Source organism: Furipterus horrens, unplaced genomic scaffold (assembly GCF_987537825.1).
Source record: "Furipterus horrens unplaced genomic scaffold, mFurHor1.1.pri manual_scaffold_8, whole genome shotgun sequence".
Taxonomy (NCBI): domain Eukaryota; kingdom Metazoa; phylum Chordata; class Mammalia; order Chiroptera; family Furipteridae; genus Furipterus; species Furipterus horrens.
This window is the reverse complement of record NW_028327178.1, coordinates 89,236,220-89,253,590: the sequence shown is the minus strand read 5'-3', so window position 1 is coordinate 89,253,590 and position 17,371 is coordinate 89,236,220. Positions and strand designations below refer to the sequence as shown.

The 17,371-nt window shown below is 41.5% G+C and overlaps 1 protein-coding gene across 2 annotated transcripts in view; it reads right to left on the bottom strand.

Moving 5' to 3' along the window:
* The window catches only part of CSNK2A1 (casein kinase 2 alpha 1), a 46,700-nt gene extending 34,067 nt beyond the window's left edge, over window positions 1-12,633 (bottom strand). Inside the window, exon 1 of one of the 2 annotated variants that reach the window (XM_090286178.1) lies at window positions 12,510-12,633. The gene's annotated coding sequence lies outside the window, so the exon portion shown is untranslated. The remainder of the gene's footprint in view (window positions 1-12,509) is intronic. The other variant, XM_090286176.1, reaches the window with a different exon arrangement.
* Between the last annotated feature and the right edge of the window lie 4,738 nt (window positions 12,634-17,371).

Genomic DNA, 17,371 nt, shown 5'->3' with positions numbered 1-17,371 from the left:
TCTTGGGAATTATATTGATTACTTCTAAACCTAACAAGTCTAAGACCTAGGTAATATTCTTCCCATTTTACAGAAGGCAAATATATGTGAGTAATTGTAATGTCAGAGAGGTGATCTGAAACTAGTCTGTTTAGATTTACAGCCTATTCACTATGCTCTACAGCAAACATTTATGTCCTATTTGGCTCCCACAGTACGTTTCGCCCCCAGTTTTTAAAATTGAGGTAAAACCCATGTAACATAAAAACCACCATTTTAAAGTGTACATTCAGTGGTTTTTAGCACATTCAGTGTGCGACCACCATCACTATCTGATTCTAGAACATTACCATCACCCCAAAAAGTAACCCAATAACCCACAGCAGCCATTCTTCATGCCCCCATCTTTACTCCCCAACAACCACTAGTCTGCTTTCTGTCTCCATGGATTTGCCTATCCTGGACATTTCATATAAATGAAGTCATATAATATGTGAGTGACCTTGTGTATCTTTTTTTTATTTAGCCTGATTTCAAGGTTCATCCATGTTGCAGTTTCCTTGTAGTTCATTCCTTTTTATGGCTAAATTCACCACACGGGTACACCACATTTTATTCATCCAGTCATCAGCTGATGGACATTCGGGTTTCCACTTTCGGCCATTGCAAATAGTGCTGTTGTGAACATTCCTATACAAGTTTTTCAAGTTTTTAGAAAGCGAATCAGCTATTAAGTTGGATTATGTGTTATAATGTTTTCTAATAGCCCTGGCTAGGTGCCTTAGTTGGCTCCAGAGCTGTCTCTTACACAAAAAGGGTTGCAGGTACAATCCCCTGTCAGGGAGCATGTGGGAGGCAACCGATCCATGTCTCTGCTCTGTCTCTCTCCCTCTGTCCCGCCCCCTTCTCTTAAGTCAATGAGCATAATATCCTTGGGTGAGAATTTTAAAAAATGTCTTGTGATAACTTATTTTAAAGTGTGACTTAGTTGCCCACACTGACCTCAGTTTCTCAAAAGAAGAAAGGACGTGGGTCGGTTTACCTGGCAACAATGATTCTGTATTCCTGCACTGACAAAATCACTCTGATCTACTGAGCTGTGAGTATCCCACAACGGACTCTATAACCCAACCACTGGAAATGACACAGGTAAATTTGGGCAATTCTATTAATTTAGCTTACTGGCCCAAATCCTGTGGATGTTTTGAGTTAGCAATCCTTGCTCTATACTAAATATAAAAACTTATAAATAAACTGACATGTTTAAAAAAGGTAACTGGGAAAAAATATGGGCAAAGAAAATGTTCAGCATGATCACATGCAAAGGCAAGCACATTGAAGTTTTCAATTTAAGACTATTTGCTCCTTGATTTAAGTTTCCATTACCAGTCCAATTAGAACCTCAAAAAGACAGATCAGAGCAGTTCACAACTGCTTTTTGTCAATTAAGAAATACAGAACTGCCCTGACCCATCTGGCTCAGTTGGTTGGACATCGTCTGGCAAAGCAAAAGGTTGCCAGTTCAATTCCTGGTCAGGGCGTGTACGAAAGGCAACCAACCAATGTTTCTCTCCCTCCCATCCCTTCTCTCTAAAAAAATAAAATCTTTAAATAAAGAAAAAGAAAAGAAGAAATACAGAACTGACTACGGATTTACAGAAAAAATAAAATAGCCAAGACCCCTTCTCTGTATTCCAGCAGCATTCTTTGCTTACCTCTTCCAACTAGCACTGCCATTATTGTTCACACATCCATCTCTAGCTAACAAAACTCTAAGGGCAGAAAACTGTCCTCAGGAGTCTACCACTGACATGTAAACATGGCCCAGAAATATTTGTTGAAAGAATAACACTGTGACAGATACAAAATCAGGCAAATGTTACAGTATTAAAAGTAATAAGACAGGGAAACTATTATTTGGACAATGCAAACCATGACACTGAATATGGAGTTCATCAGTGAGATCAGAGGTCCATAAACCCCTTACAAGTATATACTGAACAGCACGTGCAGGTACGTTTTTGTTTATTTGTTTGTTTGAAGAAAAGGTCTATGGCTTTTACTACAGGATCAGAGAAATCTGTAAACCCCAGCAGAATTAAGAATCCAGACAAAAGGAAACATATATTTTTAATACTGTAAAATATCCATTCTAAAAGGTTAACTTGTTAATTTACACAAATATTAAACAATTAAATTTCTCAAACTAAGTATACCTCATTCTGTCCCCAAGGAAGAGAAGACAATGTATCTTAGGCTTCAGTTTATGTTCCAGCATGAGCCCCAAGCTTGATGAATGATTAACAAAATGTCAGCTGTAGAGTCAGTCAGGTGAGGACATCAAGTTTACACAAGAAAACTTTATTTTTTGATTCACATTACTGCTTAAAAAAATAAGAACTTGAATTCTTCATAAGTGTCCAAACTTAAATCATTTAGTATCTTACATTTTTAAGTATACCCCTTGAATTATATGTGAAAAGAGAATTTCTTAAGGGTCAGAGAGGTACTTAAAAATGGTCTTTTCTGAACTTAAAGCCAAGATTATTTTAAGACTGGTGGTCTCTTGAATCTTAAAACTGTTAAGATACTATTATTGAACTTTTTAAATTAGTGCTCAAAGCCTGTTAAAAAGTCAAAACACAAGAGAAAGTAGTATCTGTATGGCACACTGGAATAAATGATAAAAGACTTTCAGACCTAAGGTGATTGACTTGGGTGCCCTGTACCCTGCCATAAGTGACCAGAGGACTGACAGGACCAGTATCTCCACACATCTGTAACTCCTGATATAGTACACTGGCTGAAAATTTCTGGTATAAATGACCTACAGAGATCATGAGCTAAACAGTTAAAATCTATGCAGGTTGAGAAAACTATTTCATAACTCCCTTTATTTCAAAAGCTATGCAATCAACTTTGCAACTTCTAGTCCAGATATGACACTAATGAGCAACCATCTCTTTTGGGAGATCATTTATTTGGAGGCCATTGGCACAAAAAGCCCAAAACAAACACAAACTAAATCTTTTAACCCTATCGTGGAAGAATAAGCCCCCCACCCCCCAAAAAATATCTTTTCCCCCCACTTTATGATTCTCCTTTCCTGTCTCAACTTAAGGTGGTAAACATGCCCAAGAACAGTCTTGCTCATCTATCAAACTCCTCGACAGTTCCCCATACTCATTCTGACCTTCAAATCTCAAACTCCAAGTGCGCACTGAGTAAAGCAAGAAAACAACCTGTTCAAAGCCAACAATGTAAGTTTTCCTGGTTGTGCTAAGAGCTGAAACCAGAATATAAACATTCACGGTACCACCTGACAACTCATTAAGTTACTGCTTGCTTAAACTTGTACGATATTTAAGACATTATAATTCTAACATTATCATTGAGCATTCTGTTCTTATTCCCACTGACAAAATTTACAACATTCTTATTTTAAAAGGTAAAACACGCAAGCATTTTTGTTTTTTAAGATTTAAAAAAATATTTATTTTTAGAGAGAGGGCAAAAGAAGGAGAAAGAGAGAGGAACATAGATGTGCGAGAGATACATCGATCAGTTGCCTCTCCCACACCCCCAAATGGGGATTGGCCCACAACCCAGCAAGTGCCCTGACTGGGAATCAAACTGGTGACCTTTCCGTTCCCAGGCCAGGGCTCAATCCACTCGGCCACACCAGCCGGGGCTCAAGCATTTCCATAAAACAAACCTGCATATATGGAGTAACAAAAAAAACCAAAAACTAAAAACAAAACAAAACAAAAAAGACTAAAAAACCTTTGGTTCTCTCTGTGAATTTTATTTCTCCACCTTTAAACCAGAAAAGGAACCAAACTGCCAATGTTACATAAATAATATAGCAACAGTGGGAGGTCTTCCAACAAAGGGAAGTACTGTAAGAAAACCCAAGCAGTTTGATATGAATTAATACAGTTCTACCCTAAACATCTGACAGAAGTCCAGTACTGTCTCCAATAATACAGAATATAATGAATGATGGGCAAAGACATCATTGTATGAATTTTTACCAGGCAACACAAGCAAAGCAAAATAAAGTCACAATGTGACACTTAATTCCAGTGTCCACAACTCTCTAGAAGCAAAATATAGAAAACTTCAGTTGAGACCTAAAGTAATCTACAATATAATCCAGCATTTATGTAATAATTATTGCTATCATTTGAATGCCTCTAACAAGCCAGGCCTGGTATTAGATGCACACACCCATCTGAGAAATAAACATGTCTATAAATTAAATGTCCTACCAAGACACAGGATTACTAAATGGCTAGGGCCAGATCTGAACCCACTCTGTTTAAATTCAAACCTAAACAGATTATTTTCACCAATTCAACTCTCCCTAATTCTGCACACTGATTCAATAGCATATCATAAATACAATAAAACAGGTTGATTTAAATGTGGAGGCAAGGTGAAGGTTGGAGAATATGAGTTTCAACAATCAGGAGTCTTCCTTATTCTCTTCCATGAGGCCACTATGGTATAAAATTCAGGTCTTAAATGATGGAAGAAAAAACTCCAAGGCTGATGGCTATTTGTATTCATGCTATAGAAACATAAACACACAGAACACATTAACTGCTTTAAATTATTGATAAAGACAGGTTCCCTCTCTACCTAAGGAGTGTATGATTTAACAATACACACAAACAAGGAAGCAAATTAGTACATTATCTGAGAGAACAAGATAAACAGATGATACCAGTGCAGATAAAGTTCTTCAAACACATTCCTAAACATACAATGTTCAAGTAGTCCCCAAACTGCAATCAAAAAGCCACTGAGAAATAACACCTCTGATCTAGGTTCACAAGACTATAGGTGAGTGAACTTTGAAATTTTTCCCACATAGAAGCAACAGAACCCAATATTCATGAAGACTAGATAACCACTCTGGTAATTTGCACTGTACAGGAGTAACCGAGGCATCAACACTGGGCTTAAATTACATAATGATCCACCCCTAAACAGCAGCAATTCAGGACCTCACCCATCAAACAGGCCATGCCAGATACAGGAAGTAAAGGTCAATAGGCCTCATTAAAAAAATAAGAACTACTGGCAGCAGAAAATTAAAATAAAGAAAAAAGGGGAGCAGCACTGACAATGAACACATTGTCTTCACTGACAGACAAGGGAAAGAACTCCTATTAGTCAGGTACCCAGCATTTCATAATTTATCTCCTTTAATCCTCACAGTAACCCTGAGACAACATTATCTGCTGCTTTAGTTATTAACCCTCACTTGTGCTACTAACCGCCATTTTACAGGTTAATAATTAAGTTATCCAAGGTAGTTATCTCAGTTGTTTGGATGGCAAAAATCTAGGCTTGAGAGACATTAAGTAACAGTCCCCAAACTTGGTCTGTCTCACTCCAAAGCTAGAGTTCTTTCCAACATGCCAAGAACTCTATGCAAAGCAATGTCAGTTAAAGAATTCCATTAAGAATGAGAAATTCTCCATTCCCCGCCTCCAAATTTCTATAGCTGTTTCGGAAACTATACCTGATATATAAAGCCAGTAGCAGTTTTCATAAGAAAACATCTCAGAAAACTACTAAGTTGTGGAATGATATAGACATTACAAAACGTCCTCAGTTGTAAACTTGAGGACAGGGACAATCTAGAGATCCTTAGTACAGCACCTACCTGAAATGTAGTAGGCACTGAGGGTCTGTTGAATGAGTAACATCTTTTGACTGGTTATAAATTCAATAGCCCAAAATAGCTATTTTGTACTTTGTAATATAACATGATTCATTTCTTTAGGAAAATAATTTACCAATTTGTTTTTAACAGAGCTTTCTTAATTTTGTAGAATGTTAATGAGATAACCAAATTGAGAAATGCCCATTAATGCATCAGTTGTAACTTCAGAAAATTTCAAGTGTTCATTTTTCCAAGCAGATTAATTAAAAATAAAAATAAAAAAATCCCCCACCCTAGGATATGCTTACTGATTTTAGAGAGAAAGGGAGAAAGGGAGGAATGAAGGGGTGGTGTGGGGGGGATAGAAAGAAACAGACAGACAAGACAGACATGGCTCTGAGAGGGAAACATCCAGGAAATCCCCCCACCAGGGATCGAACCCACAATTCTTCTGATGTATGGGGATGATGTTCCAACCAACTGACCCACCCCACCACGGCCCAAACAGATTAAAATGTTTCAGCTAACAAATAAGTGTTAGGAAAATCCACAAGAAGTGTAAGAAAGGAAAAAAGTGGCCAATATTAAGATGTACACATAAAAAAACAAAAAATTATTCTAAGTATACCCTGGTATTTAACCCTAAAACTCTCACTTAAGATAACACAATATTTTCTATGCAAGAAAACACTAACATCACCAATATAAAAAAAGCTTGCCCACCATAGCAACTGTTGCTAAGTAGGTGTCATGTCTAAGACACAGAATTTGTAGAAACCAGTGAAATGCCTTAAACTTTTAAAGACTCAATCCTGGATTTCTATGATGTAAAAAGAAAAAAAAAAGTTTGGTCAACAACTAAATTTGCTGATATCTACCCTGGAGCATACCAAATATTTAAGAAAAACTGCCAATGGTCTATAACCCAATGTAAATACATCCTTTGTTCAAATGACAGCAGTTCCTTAATAGTCCTAGAGGAATTTCTTCATTTGAAAAGCTAGCTGGCCTAGATTTCTCTCTATTAAGAAACAATTAAATGATACACTACCTTTGAAATTATCCATCTTAGGAGTTCAAAGAAAATTTAGGTGTATGAATACACTAATACTCTTGTGAAACAAACTTGGCCCAGTCACCAAAGGAAATGTGATAGACTAAGGATCAAATCCACTCTCTCTCTTTTTTTAAAAAAGATTATTCATTTATTTTTAGAGTGAGGGGAAGGGAGGGAGAAAGAGAGGGAGAGAAATATCAATGTGTGGTTGCCTCTTACATGCCCACAACTGGGAACCTGGCCTGCAACCCAGGCACATGTCCTGACTGGGAACTGAACCAGCGGTCCTTTGGTTTGCAGGTTGGCACTCAATCCACTGGGCCATACCAGCCAGGGCCACTTTCTCATTTTAAACCAAGTATCACAAGCATTATTACCTTAAAACGCCAAGTCTTTACCTAATCCAATCATATCAGTTCTTAATTTCTGAACTTATGCAAACTGTAATATTTATTCAAAAGTTGTCCCATAGTTGTTAAAACAATAATCATAAATTTTATAACAGTTAACATCTTTTGGGCTCTTACTATGTTAAGTACTGTACTATATATGTTACATGCCTTATTTCAATACTAACAAGAACTCTATGAGGAAACTGAGGCACAGAGAGGTCATCTGCACAAGGTAAAATCTAGAAAAAGGACAAAAGGGAATGGTGCACAAGGATATAGAGTAAGTCCTCACTTAATGTCACCTGTAAGTTCTACAACTTTAAGTGAAACGACATACAGGGAAACCCAATTTTGCACTGGTCAGGTGGCTCAGTTGGTTGGAGTACTTGTTCCATACACCAGAAATTTGTGTTTGATTCCCGATCAGAGTGCATACAATAAGGGCGAGTACGAGAGGCAACCAACAGTCTCTCTCCCCCTTTCTCAATCTCTAAAATCAATAACATATCCTCAAGTGAGGATTAAAAAGAAAAAAAAGGTAATCTAATTTTACCACAGGCTAACTGATATAAACAGGAGACAAGTTTCAATGTCATCTCACCAACCTTCTAACGAAAGGATGTTATTCGAGGACCTGCTATAGTTCAAAAGCCATGAATCTCCATTGCCTGGACCAGGATTCTAGGCCAGCTCTAGGGCTGAGATACCCACTTGGTTGGGCCACTTAACCTTCATGTGACCCAATTTCCTTTATTCTAAACCCAAAAGTCCAACAATAATCTTAAATCATTCATACCCTGGAATGTTCTAATTTTGCAATCAGGTAACTAATTCAAAAGGATACGGTCTCATTTCCTCCCTTTTCTGAAGTATCCCTCAGTAAAGTTGCGAGTTCACATGTTATGAATCTAATCAATAGGATACTGAAGAACAAAATTGGTACTTTTTCGTAAAAGCTAGAACGCCACTCTGCAATTATGATCCCGAAAAGTGACTCTTAACATCAATAACAGGGAGAAAAGACCTCATAACACCTTTGGGTTGGGATGGGAGGGGTGAAAGGACAGATCACCATATGTATTGGTGGTTAACAATTCATAAAAACAATCACTCATTTCTATCTCCTCTAAAAAAACAGGAAGTCTTTAAACGGTTGTCACATAAACTCATTGCTTTATTCAGCCAATAAAAATTAATGAAGAAATTGTGTCCTTTACCCAACATGTTTATCATAGGCATGGATGAATCAACAATTCATAGAAATCCTACTAAAATGGCCTGTAGCTCTAAAATCTACATTCTACCAAGCTGGTCATCTAGCCTCCTCAAATTGCATATAAGGACAGTAACAGGATACTTAAACATTAAGGAAGAGGTATAGGTTCCACTCAACCCCATTATTCTGCAAAGTCTTCCAGGGCCAAATCACTTCACAGAGTAATCTTTGCCTCTTTTGTTCTCTAGAAAAGAATCCCCTAAAGATTCTTAAATAAAATCAGCAAAACAGTTCTATTGGTTTTCTACGGTTGCTATAACAAATTACCACAGACATAAAATATAACCTTATTATCTCACAGTTTCTACAGGTCATAAGTCAGATGAGCCTGGGTGGGTGGGTCCTCTACTTAGGGTGGGTCCTCTACTTAGGGTTGTGCAAGGCCGGTCCACAGGGCTATCTATATTCCTTACTAAAAACTGGGAAAAATCTGCTTCCAGGCATATTCAGATTGTTGACTGAATTTAGTTCCTTTTGGTTGCAGGACTAATGTGCCCATTTCCTTGCTGGCTGTCTACCCACATTTGTTCTTATGCTTTCCATGTGGCCCCCTCAAGTAATGGCAGGCCCAGTGCCTCTCATGCTTCAAATTTTACTCCAGCTGGAGAAAGTTTTCTACTTTCATGTGATTGGAGAAAGTTTTCTACTTTCATGTGATAAGTTAGTCCCATCCAGAAAACCCAGGATAATCTACAATAAAATAATTTTCTACCTGTAGTCCCTTTGCCACATAATGTTAATAATTTAGATTCCAGAGATGAGGGTATGGACATCTTTGGGTGGGGGATGTCATTCTGACTACCACACCCACCCTCTGGCCTCCCAACTAAAGCTCATCAAGTCAAAAGTCCCAAATATCATCATCTAAATCAGGTGTGGATGAGGCTCTGCATCTAGTACATTAACTACAACCCCCAGTGGGTCAGGTACAGAGCAATGTTAGACATTTCAATCCAAACAGGGAAAATATAAAAGAAAACAGATTCACTAGTCCAAAGCGGTTTCAAAACATGAGTAAACTCCATTCCATTTCAAAACCAGAGAAAACTCAGTAGCATTCAGCTCCACCTCTGTGTGCCCTTGGTTCCACTTTTTAAAAAAAAAAAATCCTAAAAAGCAGCACATTTACACCTGCGTAGTTTACCAGCCTGCTTCCAGCCACAGAATTTAGGGGATTGAGAGCCCTCTTTAACTTCCTACTGTCACTTTCAACCCAAGCTGTCATTGTTTCTGCTAGTATAAATTCTTAAGAAGCCAGAGGCTTTACATTCATTTCGTAAGAGTTCACTCCATTAGACAGACTCACATCCACAAACAAACCAGGGTGCAACTTCAAGACTTTGCTTGGAAATATTCTCAGCCAAATATCCATGTTTATCACTTATTGTCTTTCCACATAACTACATGACACAATTTTAAGCTTATCTGCCATTCTGTAATAAGAATCCTCTTTCCTCCAGTCCCCAAATGCATACCCCACTTCTACCTGAGCCCTCACTAGCAGAGGCATTAACATCCATATTGCTAGTACCAATCTGCTGTTCTAAGCCTTTCTATCATACTCAAAAACTTCCTGGCCTCCACTGCCACTTCCACATTTTTAGCTAACAGTACCCCACTCCTGGTACCAAAATCTATACCAGTGTTCTATTGCTGCCATAACAAATAACCACAAATGCAATAACTTAAAACAACAGAAATTATTTCTCTCAGTTTCTGTGGGTCTGAAATTGGGTGAACTTGGCTGTGTCTCCTGCTTAGGGTTTCATAAGGGCAAAATCAAGGTGTATTCCTTGCTGGAAACTGGGGAAGACTCCGTTTCCAAGCTCTTTCAGGCCATTGACCAAATTCAGTTCCTTATGGCTGTAGGACTGAGGTCTCCATTTCCTTGCTGGCTGTCAGTCAGGGCCGGTCTTCGCTGCTACAGGCCACCCACATTCCTTTTCATGGTTTCTGTGAGCCCCCTCTAGCAACAGTAAGTGAAGTCCCTCTCATGATTCAGATCCGATTTCCCCTTTTGTCCCTCTCTTTTAACTCCCAGCTGGAGAAAGTTCTCTGCTTTTAAGGGATTATGTGATTAGACTGGACCTACCCACAAAATCCAGGACGATCGTCCTATTTTAAAGATTCTTAACCCAAATTAGATCCGCAAAATTCTTTTACCATGTCACATATGTAAATATTCTAGGGATTAGAGAATGAACACCTTATTTTTTCAGGAGGCAGAGGACATTCTGCCTACTACAAACCCAAACCCTATGTAAGGCTTTAAATTCAGTTCCTAAAGAAAATTTCTCCTTTCACCAAGAGTATGTAAAGAAAGGTGTATGTTCAGATAGAGACAACAGTAAAATCAAGGACTCACCCTGAAGAGAATGGCTAGGTGACAGGAAAGCTTAAAAATACACTGTGGAAAAGAAGCTGCCACTTGTTTCATCCCCAAAGAGCAAGGCAATTAATTAATCCATTAGGCAGAATGTAACCCATTGCACCCCCTTAAATGCATGCTTCTCTTCTCTGCTGTATTCTGTACGAGAGGACACAACTAGACCTAAATTGCCCCAGGGTGACCTAACTTTGTAATCATTCCAAGCAAACTTCCAAAGCTTTCGTTCCTTACTCAAACCAGACACCCTCCAACAGAAATGCAACTCACCTATTTCAAAGTCACAAGAGGACAAGCCTATCCAGGTAAAACTGCAGGTGAGCTTTTAAAAATGATATGAGGGAGAACTAGTACTGGTCGTGATCTTTCAGTTCAAGGTCCACAAAGCCAAATCCAAAAGACAATGAAACAAAAACACTGCAACAACTACAAAGATAATACTCGGAAGCCTTACCCACTGTCAGGTTCTTGACTATATGTTTTACCCAAATATACTAGCTAGTCCCTTGTAATACTAGTTACGGTAAGATCTATCCAGCACAACCTGCCAACCACTTGACACAAATCTTATTTACTCCTCACCATAAACTTACTCTAGAGAATACTATCACTCCCATCTTACAGACAGAAAAATCGAGGTTTGCAGAGGTTGGGTCACACAACTGTGTATTACTAGCACAGATATTTGAGAACCCAGGCAGTCTGGTTATTTACCACTGGGCCTATCCTGTATCCCCATAGATGGAAGGGGTCTCCCAACTCTTAGAAAAAACTTCCCCTTCTAGCTTTCTTTTCATTCCCACTCCCCACACACCCTTCTCATAGAATTTAGCAGTTCAAAAGTCAATCAAGTCTTCTCAAATTAATTTGCCACCTCCTTTTCAGAACTCTTTCCTTCCCACAATAGCAACAGCCAAGAAGCAACTTCTCCTGACCCTGACTTTGCTTCCCAAAAACCAACTACAGAAGCTCCACCCATCACCTGCCTCGGCTAAAAATGTTCCAACGCCGGGGGTTGGGAGGGCTGGGGAGACGAAATAAAAGTCCTGCTCTTTCAAAAGGTCAAAACTAATATGTATACTCTTAAGACAGCCTTTCATTCTACATATCTCGCCTCGCCTCTTCTACCCAGGCTCCCAACTACCCCTTAACTCCAACTCCAACCCAGTCTACCCCCACTTCGTTGTTCCCTCCTTTCTTCTCACCGACCTCGCCCCGAGTTCCCTCCACCTTGCAGACCAGTCAGCAGGTGGGACGCCCAGCCTCGCCCACAGGGACCCTTGGAAGGCCCCGATTCCAGCTGGTAGGTTCCCCGGGGGGTCGACCCCACCCTACCCAGCAGGCACCATTCCCCTAGGCACCGACCCCAGCATCCCCCTGCGGCCCCACCCCTAAAGCTTCCATCCTCTTCTAGTGGCCCCCTCCTCAAGTTGGCCCCTAGTCCCCGCCCCAGTGCAGCCCTCTTTCCCCCCAATAAACTGGACTCCCGAGAGCTAGTTCCCACCCTCACATCAGCCTCTGTCCCCAAGTCTCATTCCCCGCCCTGCGTTGAGGTGGAGTACCCCCCAGGCCTCCCCCATGGGTTGCAGGCGCCTCCGCTAGTGTGTGTGTAGGGGGGGGCAGGGGAAGGCGACGGGCCGATCGATAGTCTGCTGGAAGAACAAGGGGGCAGCCGCGTGCGGCTGCCCACCCTTGGCTACCCCTGATCCCCCAACGGCCTCGCTTGGCGGCTCCCAGGGTACCTGTGGTGGAAGCGGCAGCGGTAGCGGCCGCTCTCCCCGCTCCTCACACAGACAATATGGCGGCGGCGGAGGTGGAGACACACGGCTCGGCCGCCAGCCACAGGGACCAAAGCGAGGCTGCACCCGCCGCTAGCGGAAGCGGAAACACCTTCTTACCAGGCGGGGGGGCGGGACTACTTCAAACTCCTCCCCTAGCAGAATCGCGGTGAGTGCGGCCATGCTGGCATGTCTTATTGCAGCATTGGGGTTCACTTCCGAACGAGGGCGAAAATTGGAAGGCGTTCTCCACGTAAAGTATAATAAAGACACTTGCAATAATTAAGCGCGTTTTATTCCAGTAACTTTAAGAACTGATGAGAGAGTGAACACCAACCTCCCCCTAAGTGTACGATTGGTTTGACCCAAGCTAAGATGGCGGTTCTTATGTTTCCCGCACTTCACCAAGCTGACGAGTCCTATCAGTCTTCAAGCCGGCCAGCCTTTCTTGAAAAGAAGCATGCGCGACCTGCAGAGCCGTAGAGCGAAGCATTTTGGGAGCTGAAGTCTCCTGCTTGGACCCCTCGTCCAGGATTAGGGTTCCAGCAACACATTTTTATCTTATCAAACCGAGTTCGGAGCAAGCGAACGAAAGTTGGACCCCGGGAGTGGTGTGGCACAGAAGTCGAGGAGGGGACGATACTGGCCTTCTAGAAACTGATACCCAATTCCTGCCTCCTACAGGAGACCTAAGACCTTCTCATCCAGAATAGCGTTTTCTCCCTTTGGTCTGCCCCCACCCCCGTTCTTGCCCGGGCTACATCCCCAGAGCAGCCACAGGGCACTTACTACCGTGCAAAACTGATCGTGGCGTCTTCTTGGTTAAAAATCTCCTAAGCTTCTCCTTTGTGCACCAATGACAACAAATCTCTTCTCTTGACATCCAGGTACCGACATCACTTGGACAGCCCCCCCCTTCCATTTCTGTCCCTCCCCTCTCAAATTCTGATGCTCCCACCTACTAAAACTGCAAACTGCAAATTATTCCTCGAATTTATTCGTGTTGCCTCACTCCTTTCGCACTGGCAGTTCCTTCTGTTGCTGTTACTTACTGGACTGGCTAACTTACAAAAGTCCATTGAAATAATTGAAAGGTCCTTTCCTCTCTTGCTTCGCTTGAGTTCCCCCAGACCATCATTCAGCAGGCTAACTGGTCCCTAGCCTCCCTCCTCCATCAGACTGTGAGCCCCCAGTGGACTGGGCTCGGTCTGTCCCCTGCCCCCTGCAGGCCCTGCTAAAAGCTGGCCATATGTAAATGTTAGAGGAATTTAAGAAGTAGTCTTACCTCTGATGGGGCAGAGGTGTGAGGGCTGGAACGAGGGTGTGGAGGCTGGGCTATTTTGGTACTACCAGCTATTCTCCCAGAATAGTTGCCTGGCCAAGGGATGAACCTCCCACCGGCTCCAGCCCTCCTATGGCAGTTTGTCAGCTGGCTGGCACCTCTGCTCCCAAAGAGACAATTTCCTACTTCATGGGATATCATGGGGGGTGGGGTGGCAGCTGGCCATGACTTTCTTTTTCTGGGCTTCATTGTCAGGCAGGTCTGTGACATTTGATCTCAGTAGACTGGGAACCCACAATAATGAGTGATCCCAGGCTAGTCAGTCCTCCTCTCTGGGCCTGTTTTCCCACCTGTGGACTGAGGAAGTTAGAGAAGATAATCCAAATGTTTCTGTGAAGCTGTCTTTCAAGAAATGGCTAGCCTTCCACTAAGCTCTTGGACCATGTCTTTTTGGCTCTCATGTTTCCTTTTTCTCCACTTTTGTTCACATTTATTCAGTTTATAGCTATTAATCACTTGCTATGAGCCAGACATTGTGCTAGGTGCTGGGGATGTGGCATGAGCAAGACAGATACCAGTTCCTTATGGAGCTCACCTTCTGAAGTGAGAATCAAGTAATCCACAGGTAAACAGATGAATAAAAATAGTAATTTTAGGTAGCAATAACTGGTATGAAGGAAAAACATAAGTAGATGAGAAGATAAGAAGGGGGAGAACTTTAGCCTGAGTGGTTCAGATGATTGCTCTGAGAATGGAACAGTAAGTGCAAAGGTCCTGAGGCAGGAAAGAACTTGATAAATTTGAAGGAGCCCAGGGTGGCTGATATACTGTGAGTGTGGGAGAGAAGGCAGAAAATATGGTGGGAGAGGTGGGAAGGGCATTTCTTACTGGAGTCTGGGATTTCATCTGAAAAGAATGCAGGTATTTCCCAAGATTTAGCCCTCACACCTTTCCTATGATCTTAGCCCCTCCTACAGTGTTATTTTTAATTCTTTCACCCAATTCCAGCCTCTATCCATGACCTAATTCAGTGGATTTACCCAGGCACACACATATAGTCCCTTTGTACTATGCAGGACACAGTTGAGATCCAGCTCCTGCCATCTCCCAGGCCAGCCTGGTATAGGTCTCTGATCCCAAGAAGTTCCCAGTCTCCAATGTCCACTAGTCATGGAGGCTCCAAAGATCAGCTCGATTATCTTCCACATTTACTCTTTCTGACCCCCTGCATCACAACTCTCAGGCTACACTTCCTTCAAACAACAACAGCAATAACCAGAGTTAAGATGTTGACAGTAATTGCCCTCTGCCACACATTGAATGTTCATCATCCAAGTTAATCCTTACTTCAGCCTAAAGAGATAGGAACTAAAAGTATCCCATTGTACCGATGAGGAAACTGAGGTTCAGAGAGATTACAGGACATGCGCAAGGTCGTATGCCAGAGATGGAACTTCCATTTCAAACTGGGTCATACTGCACTAAGAATGTAAATGTATCAGCTCTCTGTTGCTGTTTAACAAACCATCCCAAAACAGAGTGGCTTAACCCAACAATCACTTACTTGGTGGTTTGTGTGGATTGGCAGTTTGGGCTTGTCTCAGAGGGGACAGCTCTTTTCTGTTGCCTGGGCTCATTCCTGCACTTGCAGTCAGCAAGTTGGCAAGGTGGCTGGTCTTACATGACCTCATTCACAGGTCTGGCTGCTGACTGGGCCTGTGGCTTGAGTGCCTTGGTTCTCCTCCATGAGGCTTCTCCAGCAAGCTAGCTCAGGCTTCCTTACACGATGGCCTCTAAAAGGAAGAGAACAAAGGCAACAAGGCCTCTTGAGGCCTAGGCCAAGGGGTGCTGTAGGATCACTTTCACTGCATTTTATTGATCAAAGCCCATAATATGGCCAGCTCACATTTAAGGAGAGAAGAACTGGACTCTTGTTTCTTGATGGGAAAAGCATCAAGTCACATTGCAAATAGCCATGTGTACAGGGATGGACGGAATTATTGTGGCCATCTTTGCACAAAACATATCACACTAAGTGACCATTTATATAACTTGTTAAATAAATTATGATATAGCTGTATATGGAGTTATTAACAACAATAAGAGCTATTTTTTTTTGAGCATTAGAGAGTGAGCATACCAAATCTCAGAGAAGTTAAATAAACTGCAAGGTCACACAGCTAGTAAGTGGCAAAGCCATTCAAAAAAACTGAGAACAATATAACATACTGACTTGTAAAACTGGCCCTGCCATAGAGAAAAAGCAAGAGACAGAACAAAAATTTGGTCAGAACACATTTAAAAAAACACATTAAAAGTGAGTAGATGTATATGTGTTGTATAGTTTTACATAAAAGCAGGAAGGATTTACCACAAACTATTAAGGGAGCTTATCTCTAAAGAGAGGAGGAGAAGGGAACTTTTACTTTAAACATGTCTGTCTGCATTAAGCACATTTTTTTGGTTTGTTTTCAGTTTTGTACAACAAACGAATATTTATTTCAACACTCCATAAAGAAAAAAGAATCTTTTAAAAATGTCTCTCACCTCTGTCTTTTCGTTTTGATTTTTACCTTTCCTGTGGCTTCTTTTTTCTTCCTTTTTTCGATACTGCCCCAGCCCAGCCCATTATCAATTCTGGCCTGAAGTTCTGTGACTGCCTTGGGAGCTCCTCCTCCCCTCCTTCCCACGCATTCTGCACACTGTAGCTGGAGGAAAGTTTATTAACCACCATGTTTCTTTCTTGCTCAAAAGTTTTCAGTGGCAGTGCATTGCCTTCTGGGGAAGTCCAAACCCCTTGGTCTGGCATACATGGCATTTGTAAATTTGACTCCAACATGGTTGGAATCTACCTCTATCATTTTCTGGCAGTATAATCATGGACAAAAAAGTTATTTGACTTCTCTGGGCCTTATTTCCCTCATCTGTTGAAAGGAAGAAAGGAAAGAGAGAGGGAGGAAGGGAGGGAGGGAGGGAGTAGGAAGGAGGAAGGAAGGAAAGAAGAAAGGAAGGGAGGGAGAGAAGTAGTTTGGTTGGGAGGAAGGAAGGGAGAGAGAGAGAGAGAAAAGGGGATATAGCATGACATATCTTGAGGCAAATCAGGTTACGGTTTTAATTGCCCCCCTACCCTGGAATTTCTACCTCTGCCGTAGAGGTAGAGCTGGCATTGGTGCATTGCAGCTTTCGAAACAGAATCCCAGTCAAAGCTGCTACAGGAAAGTATATGCTAAGAATAGTTTTCTATTTTGGTGTTTAGTTTATATCAAATTACTTTCTCTTTTTTTTTCCCCATGAACCCCATCTCTTTTGAATGATAGGAACCTAAATAGGTAGGAAGAGAATGTTCTGTGTCAATTGAGGGAAGCAGTAGTTCATACCTAAATCCTCAGCATCAAACAGACTGGTCCAGAAAAATGAAAGACACATGTAGCAGGCCTGATCTGGAGCCAAGCCCAGCAGAGCCCAGACAAGATCAGCCAAACCCCAAATGACTGCAGATGAGAGAGGGAGAAATCAATATTTGCTTCTGTTAGCCAAAGACTTT